The sequence below is a fragment of the Petromyzon marinus genome, chromosome 27 (genome assembly GCF_048934315.1).
Source record: "Petromyzon marinus isolate PM22_M1 ecotype Great Lakes invasive population chromosome 27, UKy_Petmar_22M1.pri1.0, whole genome shotgun sequence".
Lineage (NCBI taxonomy): Eukaryota > Metazoa > Chordata > Hyperoartia > Petromyzontiformes > Petromyzontidae > Petromyzon > Petromyzon marinus.
In genome coordinates this window covers 12923481-12931711 of record NC_133693.1, presented here as the reverse complement: position 1 = coordinate 12931711, position 8231 = coordinate 12923481, and positions in this window count along the sequence as shown.

Here is an 8231-nt window from a genome sequence, read left to right as displayed (position 1 = left end):
AGAATGTGGGCTTGTTGGAGGATTATAAGGTGGCGGGGGATTTCACGCAAGAATATAAAAGCTGGAGGACACTGCAGGTTTGTTTCCCCACGAGGGTGGAATGGTGGGGACAGATAAAGAGCAGGATAAGAACGTTCTTTCAGCGTTATAGTAGGAGGAAGGGGGTGGGTAGGGAATTGAGATAGTGGAATGCTAGGCTAGAGAGACTGTATAGGCTCCTAGAACTAGGGTTCCCGATGGGAGAAAGGATAGGGGAGTTGAAAGGGAGGGTAGCCTCGGTTTTGGAAAGGAGGACTAGGCAATTAGTGTATAGGGCTAGGGTCAGGGCAACAGAGGATAGGGAAAGGTGTACAAGGTTTTTCTTTAAGGCAGGTAGGGAGGGAGACAATGAAATGAGGGAGATGGTAAGTCCTACTAAGGGTAGACAGACGACGAGGGAAGGGATGATTAGTGTAGCGGAGGACTTCTATAGGGATTTGTATGAGAGGAAAGGGACAGATGCGGGAGGAGCTGCTGGGGGCATTGGGGAAGAGGGTTGGGAGCCCAGAGGTGCTAGAGGGAAAGATTCGGCAGGGAGAAGTAGAAGAGGCGGTGAAGGGATTGAATAGAAACAGGACCCCAGGCCCGGACGGGCTCCCAGCGGAATTTTACATCAAATTCTGGGAGCTCCTGAAGGAGGATAACCTACAAATTTGCAGGGAAACTTTGGAGGAGGGCCGGGTGCCCTGATCTATAAAGGGAAGGGGGACCGTAAAGACCTGGGAAGCTGGCGGCCGATAATGCTCCTAAACGCAGATTATAAGATCTTGACAAGAATAGTTGCAGCGCGATTAGGGAAGGTGGTGGGGGAGGTGGTAGGGCCGGACCAGACATGCGCGGTCCCGGGGAGGAGGATTGCAGACTCCCTGGTGGTTTTGAGGGAGGCAATAGAGGGGGAAAGGGGATACTGAGTCTGGATCTGGACAAGGCATTCGATCGACTATCACATGAATATATGCTGGCGGTGATGGCGAGGATGGGGATGAGTGGGCCCCTGGTGGAATGGGTGGCGCGACTATATGGTGGGCTTAGAACTAGAATCTTGATAAATGGGGAATGTTCAGGGGTCATCCAAGTAGGGTCTGGGGTACGGCAGGGATGCCCGATGTCCCTGGTCCTATTTGTCATGAGTATGGAGCCCCTAGCGCAGATAATAAGGGAAGACCATAGGATTAGGGGGGTGACAGGGGAAGGTAGTCTTGTATATGGATGATGTGGCTGTGATGTGCAGGGATGCGGCGTCGGTATGGAGGGCTCTGGAGGGGACAGAAAGGTTCTGTGCGGCCTCCGGCATGAGGGTTAATGCGAGGAAGAGTGAGTTGATGGCTTTTGGAGACTCGCGGCTGTTCGAGGGTCGGCCGCCAGAATTGGGCCTACAGACAGAAGAATTTAAGGTGCTAGGGGTGACTTTCTGTAGGGATAGGTCGGGGGAATGTAACTGGGAGAAGGTAAGTAAGGTGAAGGGCTGTTTCAGTAAGTGGGTAGGTAGGCGGCTCACGATGGCCGGCAGAATTATGGTGGTAAAAATGGAGATAATGCCAACCTTAAGCTATCTGGCACAGGTTTTCCCACCGGGTAAGAGGGAGGTTAGGGTGTTAACCACGGCGCTCTTTGGGTTTACCTGGGGGGGGGAGGGATGGAGAGGGTGAGGACCGTGATGTGTATGCGGGCCGGGAACGGGGGGAGGGGTGCCCCTAATGTGGAGTATGCCCTGAAGTCGATTTTCATTTGTAATGCGCTGATGCTATTCTTCTCCGCGGAGCCACGGGGTAAGGCGGCGTGCTATATGCGGTACCGTCTAGCGTGGCGCCTGCGGGGCCTTGGGATGGCCCAGGCTGAGAGAAACGTACCGTTGGACTGGCCGGGGGGCTGGATAAGTGATGTGGTGGGGGACTTCGTTGGGCATCACGGTCTGAACCGGTGGGGGGGACGGTGGGCTCCCAGAGAACTGAGGATCGAGGCGGAGAAACAGGAACCCTGTGATGAGGTGCCGGGCGCAAGGAGGGAGATGCACCGACAAATTTGGGAAAATGTGTTGTTGGAGACGCTCACGAAGGAACAAAGGGACCTTTCATGGCTGGCGGCCCGGGACAAGTTGGAAACGAGGGGTTTTATGCACGGCCGACAAATGGCGCATACCCTTAAGTGTCCGAGGGGCTGCAACAAGGAAGAAAATGCGGTGCATGTGATGGTGGCATGACCATTTGCCCGGGAGGTTTGGAGGAAGAGTATGCCGTTGCTGGCCCGCTTCGCACTGTCGAGGGTGACAATGGGGGATGTCATGTGGGGGGAACTGCGGGGTGTGGGAAAGGAGGACAGGGAACGGGCGTGGGCCATAATGGGGGCAACGAAGGAGGCCCTGTGGACAGCGTGGAGAAAGGAGCTGGAGGGGTCCCAGATGTCCCCACTGGAGGCATGCTATGTGGCGAGGATGTTGCTGGAGAGGGTGGTGGAGGTGGACAGGATGAGATAGGGACACGAGGCTGCGAGGGAAAGGTGGAAATGGCCACTACCCAGGGTGGGTTAGGGCGGCCGGGGGGGGGGCCTTGTTTTTTGGGCACCGGGGGGGGGGGGGGGGGAGTGTGTGAGGTGGGAGAGGGGGGCAGTGCCCACGGACACAGGTGTGGTAAGGGCTGTGCCTGGAGCGACTCCGGTTCTGCAGACGTGTCGGTGGCCGTGCGGGGCCTTTGCGGTGCGAGGGAGGGGGCGGCCCCTCGGTACTTGCTCTGTTTTTACCTCTGCCGTGACACTGAATACAATTTTAAAAAACGTAATTACCAGCGAAACGTCGGATTCAAACTGTAAATGTTGTGGATTCACTCTTCAACACACCGGTGGGCTAAAGTAGTGAACTAATTGTCTTTTGTCAACGTGACACTTTATTTTGCTGATTGGCCGTGTCGGGTGGTGGAGGGTTACGACACACTTATAAATAACGCGATCTAACCCAAAAACCTTTATTATAAAATGTATTAATGTCGATTTAAAGCTTTCGTGACTGCAAGAATTCATCCACTTTGGGTCTTTCGGTCAAGTCACGTAAATAAAAAAATCTATTCACGTGACTTGACCAATAGACCCCAAGAGTATGTATTAATGTCTTTAGCACTTGAAAAATAAACATCGTTTTCAGTGCCAAAACACACAAATTGTGGTAACAAGACTTAAATTGGCACATACACAAGTATAACTACATATTGCCTTTTCAAATCATTGCAGTTCCACACCGTTGTTTTCCAGCGACTATAGGAAGCACTTTGGATGGATTTGTTGCCAAAGGGTAATCTCCATAATGCATATTAATTGGATTCTCTCGGAGGAGAAAAAAAACCCACCCCATGGCAGACACATAAAAATGATAACCAATTTCAGAATTGTGCTTCTTAGCAGCCCTGATCATTACAAATATACCACGACAACCCGAGACTATTGAACGCGGAAAGGATGTACGAACAAATCGCATTCATAAATAACACCGTGGCCTTGAAATAAAAAGTGCGACTTTTCAGGCAATGGCTATTCTTCACAGCACATACATAAGGCCAGGGGTTATTTAAGGGGTTTGGCTGTTCCTCAATTGCTAGTATTCACATCCGTCTAAGACGAGTTCATCAGGACACATTTTTAAAGTTAATTCTCATCGAGCCCCACGGTGTCAAGTGCAGGCCCCTACTCTTACCCTCTCCCGTCTATTAATGAGCTATGAAGGGCAATTGCCAAAAGCATAACGCCTATTATATATACACGTGCGTTCCTTTTTAAGGCAAGTTTCCTTGACAGATGCGTCGAGTCCTTTGTTATTTGTAGCATACTGCCAACGCAGTATCACCAATAACGTGTACGGAAATAGGTAAAAGTGATGTAAACTATATTCAAATATTAAATCAAGGAAAAACAAACTTCTACTTTAACAATATCCACATGGGACACTTTGTAACCATGGCTGGGGAAAGACGAGAGGTTGAGGTTGTGGGTAAGCAGCCCGTGTCACCACTACATACAGTCAGGGAAAAAAGTATTTGATCCCCTGCTGATTTTGTACGTTTGCCCACTGACAAAGAAATGATCAGTCTATAATTTTAATGGTAGGTTTATTTGAACAGTGAGAGACAGAATAACAACAAAATCCAGAAAAACGCATGTCAAAAATTTTATAAATTGATTTGCATTTTAATGAGGGAAAAAAGTATTTGACCCCCTCTCAATCAGAAAGATTTCTGGCTCCCAGATGTATTTTATACAGGTAACGAGCTGAGATTAGGAGCACTCTTAAAGGGAGTGCTCATAATCTCTGCTTGTTACCTGCATAGAAGGCATCTGTCCACAGAAGCAATCAATCAGATTCCAAACTCTCCACCATGGCCAAGACCAAAGAGCTCTCCAAGGATATCAGGGACAAGATTGTAGACCTACACAAGGCTGGAATGGGCTACAAGACCATTGCCAAGCAGCTTGGTGAGAAGGTGACAACAGTTGGTGCGATTATTCGCAAATGGAAGAAACACAAATGAACTGTCAATCTCCCTCGATCTGGGGCTCCATGCAAAATCTCACCTCGTGGAGTTGCAATGATCATGAGAACGGTGAGGAATCAGCCCAGAACTACACGGGAGGATATTGTCAATGATCTCAAGGCAGCTGGGACCGTAGTCACCAAGAAACAATTGGTAACACACTACGCCGTGAAGGGCCGAAATCCTGCAGCGCCCGCAAGGTCCCCCTGCTCAAGAAAGCACATATACATGCCCGTCTGAAGCTTGCCAATGAACATCTGAATGATTCAGAGGACAACTGGGTGAAAGTGTTGTAGTCAGATGAGACCAAAATGGAGCTCTTTGGCATCAACTCAACTCGCCGTGTTTGGAGGAGGAATGCTGCCTATGACCCCAATAACACCATCCCCACCGTCAAACATGGAGGTGGAGAACATTATGCTTTGTGGGTGTTTTTCTGCTAAGGGGACAGGACAACTTCACCGCATCAAAGGGACGATGGACGGGGCCATGTACTGTCAAATCTTGGGTGAGAACCTCCTCCCCTCAGCCAGGGCATTGAAAATGGGTCGTGGATGGGTATTCCAGCATGGCAATGACCCAAAAAACACGGCCAAGGCAACAAAGGAGTGGCTCAAGAAGAAGCGGAGTAGCCTAGCCAGTCTCCAGACCTTAATCCCATAGAAAATCTGTGGAGGAAGCTGAAGGTTCGAGTTGCCAAACGTCACCCTCGAAACCTTAATGACTTGGAGATCTGCAAAGAGGAGTGGAACAAAATCCCTCCTGATGTGTGCAAACCTGGTGGACAACTACAAGAACCGTCTGACCTCTGCGATTGCCAACAAGAGTTTTGCCACCAAGTACTAAGTCATGTTTTGCAGAGGGGTCAAATACTTATTTCCCTCATTAAAATGCAAATCAGTTTATAACATTATTGACATGCGTTTTTCCGGATGTTTTTGTTTTTATTCTGTCTCTCACTGTTCAAATAAACCTACCATTAAAATTATAGACTGATCATTTCTTTGTCAGTGGGCAAACGTACAAAATAAGCAGGGAATCAAATACTTTTTTCCCTCACTGTAGGCACTGTAACAATGAGGACTACTCAACAACGGTGAATGGGATCAGCAGCTGGGATTTCCAGCGGGCCACAGTCAGGGGCGGAGCCAGGGGGGTGAGAGGGTAGACAATTATCACCCCCGAAAAAAAATCGAAAATCTGAAACATTCTGCGTATAAGTGTACGACACTCAGTCTGGCGGACTCCGTGCAACTGCATTGTCAGTGTGTCACCAACCGATGGCGTGGGGTATAGCCGATTTCTTAGCGTGTCATCCTCAGCCTGCTCCTGAAGCGCAAGACGAGCCTGCCCTTCAGCGGAGGCGTGATCGTTCGCCTTCGCCGCCGCCGGATGAAGAACGGATTTCGCCACAGTCCGATGAGCAAGAGCGACAGCTACGGCCTGTTCGCATTCTGGATCGCGACCCCGCCACGAGGCTACCGATGGCGGCGATGGCGGAGTCGGACGGTTCGTACCGCCTCCGGCTTCACAACCTGGCCTGACCAGGACGTTGAAATACCCGTCCAAGTTCGTTGGCGGCGCTGCCCGCCGCCCGACAGCGTCTTTGTTTGTTCAGTTCGACTGGCTCGAGTACTCGTTCATCAGGGAGTCTGTTTACTGCTTCTATTGCTACCTCTTCCCGCCGTCGTCAAGCGCAGATAACGTTGCGTCGGCATTCATCTACTCCCCCGGCTTCTCAACCTGGAATAAGATCGGTGGCAAGAATTGCAGCCTACTCAAGCATCAGGGTGGGCACAAGTCGGCACACAACATCGCCGTGAAGAAGGCCAGGGACCTTCTCAACGCCCGGCAGCACGTCATCACGGGCGATGCTGGGCTGGCCCGTCAGAATGCCAAAACTATTGACGGCAACCGCAAGCGCCTGGACGCCTCCGTCGACGACATGCGCGTCTGCATGAACCAGGGCATTGCGATGCGGGGAAACAACGAGTCGCCTGGCTCTCTTCACCGGGGCAATTTTCTAGAGATTCTCAACATGTTATGCAAGCGCGACGCACTGCTTGCGGCCATCACCTGGGAGAACGCGCCGCAGAATGCGACCATGACCAGCCCCGACGTTCAGCGCCCTATTGAGACCTGCCGCGGCCAAGGATACAATGGTGCATCGAGCATGAGCGGTGAGATCGCTGGCTTGCAATACTTGATCAAGGCCATGAACGACATGATCTACTACACGCAATGCTGGGCGCATAAGCTGCAGGTCGCTCTTGTCGCTGCCTGCACAAATGGCGTCGCCGACATTGCCGTGTTCTTTGACCTCGTCCAGGACATAATCCACACTGTCACCAGCTCGTGCAAGCGCAACGACCAACTGCTCGCCGAGCACAAGAAGCTCGTCGACGACTTGGTCGATGAGCTGGCGGTCTCCACTGGCCGCGGTCAGAATCAGGAGACGGCATTGTCGGCGGCGGGCACCACGAGGTGGTCGTCTTTCTGGCGCTCGCTGCACCGCCTGATTGAGATGTTCAACGCGACTGCCGTCGTCATCCAGAACGTGGAAGAGGACGGCGCCAAGGCAGAGCAACGGGCCAAAGCTCATCGCCTTCTCAACGACATGTTCTTGTTCAAGTTCGCGTTCTGCCTGCACCTGATGGAGCGCTTGCTTAAGATCACGAACGATTTGCACGTGGCGCTGCAGAAAGAGGACCAGGACGTTGTCAATGCGATGCGGCTTGTCGATTGCACCATTGAGTCGCTGAAGGAGCTGCGCGAGAACGGCTACGACGATCTGCTCAAGATCGTCAACGCCTTCTGCGACGTCAACGAGGTACCCGTCGTCGACATGAATGCGAACTACACCCGCCCTGGACGTCCTCGGCGCTGCACCTACGTCATCACCAACGACCACGTGTTTCACATCGACCTCTTTAACGCCTCGATTGACAAGATGCTGGTCGAGCTCGATCTACGTTTCAGCGCGGAGTCGATGAAGATGTTGCGGCTGGCGGTCCATTTATCGCCCCGCAATCGATTTGAGTCGTTCAACGTCAGCAAGATCCTGGTGCTGGCCTGTGATTTTTACAAGCGCGATTTTGCCGATCTCGAAATGCTTCTCCTCGAGCAGCTGCTCCACTTCGAACAGGAAATCTGGCGAGATGAAGCGCTGAAGAATGTGAACACGATGCCAATGCTGTCCATCAACCTGGCGACAAGCCGCCGCGGAGATTCCGGCTTTCACCTGGTCTACCGCCTGGTGTGCCTCGTGTTGACCCTACCGGTGACCAACGCCACAGCCGAGCGCATCTTTAGCGCGATGAAGCACATTAAGACCCGATTGCGTACCACCATGGGCGCCGAGTACTTTACTGACGCGATGCTCCTGTTCGTCGCAAAAGGCGTCACCAACGACGAAATCATGGAGCAGTTCCAGTCGATGCGCCCGCGCCGCAATCGTATCGTCTGAACTCTAGTTCAATAGCCTGTCTCTAATCATTCTTGAAATTAAAATTTGTTAAATGTCACCCCGGGCTGAAAATCCTGGCTCCGCCCCTGGCCACAGTGGTACCAGCATCGCTCTTACACAATCCCGAGGTTTTCTATTTTATTATTTTTAAGTGCTGGGTAATGGCATTTACTTCACAATTGTAGAGGTGTTACGGGAGGGTGACACGCTGT